The 1404-nt window shown below is 44.9% G+C and overlaps 1 pseudogene across 1 annotated transcript; it reads right to left on the bottom strand.

The window, feature by feature from the left end:
- Positions 1-497: 497 nt before the first annotated feature.
- LOC311590132 (large ribosomal subunit protein uL22-like) lies at positions 498-1069 on the bottom strand (annotated as a pseudogene). The gene has a single exon. The product of its transcript is annotated as a large ribosomal subunit protein uL22-like (transcript).
- Positions 1070-1404: the final 335 nt, after the last annotated feature.

Genomic DNA, 1404 nt, shown 5'->3' with positions numbered 1-1404 from the left:
AGCTAAAGTTAGGTGGGTTTGTGGGGGAAATAGAAGCAACATCCTTTTCTGTTTTTTTTGTTTTGTTTTTGTTTTTTATCTTTTAAAACAGGGTCTCGTGTAGCCCAGAGTGGCCTTGGATTTATCTTGATCACCTGATTCTTCTGTCTCCCCCTCTACGGTATTGAGCAGCTTTCTCCCTCTCAGGATGTGACTCAGAACATGTGGATGCTTAAGCTTTTAGAAATGTTTCAAGATTCCTCTATGGTCCTCCTCTTTCTTCCTTCTCTTTTTCTCCTTTGACAAGGTCTCCCTCTGTAGACTGGGATGACCTGGGAATCATCTGATAGGTCCTCAACTCATGGCATCCCTCCTGCTTCAGCATCCCAAGTGCTGAGATGACAGACGGGAGTTGCCATGTCCTGCAGGGCTCCTTTTCAAAGCTGGAAAAGTTCATGCTCTCTCCACATTGCTCTACTCAAATAGTCTAAAAATTTGGCTCAGTCATTGGTCAAACATTTGTTATTTTATTATTTTATTTACTTTCATCTGCATTTATTTTATGCTGAATTTATTCCCATGCCATCGGTTTTTGTTTCTTCAGTTTCTTCTGGGGGTATCTTTTTTATTTTTGGCTTTTGAACAATCTGCTCCTTTTCAGTGAGGATCATGTCACTGAGGCAGGGGAGAGCTCATGTGCTGGTTAAGTTGGCCATGGGCTCTGTAAGTTCATCTTAAGTGCCTTGTCCACCTGGATCTGTTCAATGACTAGAGAATCTACATCCAAACCCTTACGTTCAGCATTGCTCTCCGCATCTTTAAGCATGAGCAGCAAAGGTTCAGCACCGGCCCTGAGTCCAGCCCGACTGTCTGGCCTGGGCGCACCTCCCGACTCCACTGTTATACCACCAAAATGGCACACATGGCTTCTTTAAAGTGACATCGTTCAGACACTTGGTGGCTTTTGGATATGTCTACCCATGATGGCCTGGGCAGTTTCCCGGGTGTTCTTAAACTCAACACGAAGATTCGAACCTCTTGATTTGCATGATTTTGGAGGGTTTTCTGTGTCAAGAGGGGAGCAAGCCATCTTCACAGGTCACCTCTGGCAGGGAAAGGAGACATTTGTTATTTTAAAGCATGTGGCCCCGGGCTCTTGAAGATTGAGAGTATTTTTTTCTTTCTTTCTCCAGTTAATTGCTCGTTTGTCTCCTTTCCTCCTTGGCTAATTGCTCTACCTTAGGTGATGTGCCTTGTGTCCCTTCGTCAAAATCTAAAAGACAAGTAGACGTCTTTGAGACTGGAGTGAGTTTATTCAGGGAGAGCACTGCAGAGGACTGTGTGTGCCGCCATGACGTGTGTGTGTATCCAAGGAGGCTGAGGCAAGTGGAGGGTCTTAAAGATTAAATGGTGGTGGTGGGGTGG

The sequence above is a fragment of the Acomys minous genome, assembly GCF_964271855.1.
Source record: "Acomys minous genome assembly, chromosome: 2".
In the NCBI taxonomy this organism is placed as follows: Eukaryota; Metazoa; Chordata; class Mammalia; order Rodentia; family Muridae; genus Acomys; species Acomys minous.
The sequence above is the reverse complement of the archived record's forward strand: the minus strand, read 5'-3'. Positions and strand labels throughout refer to the sequence as shown.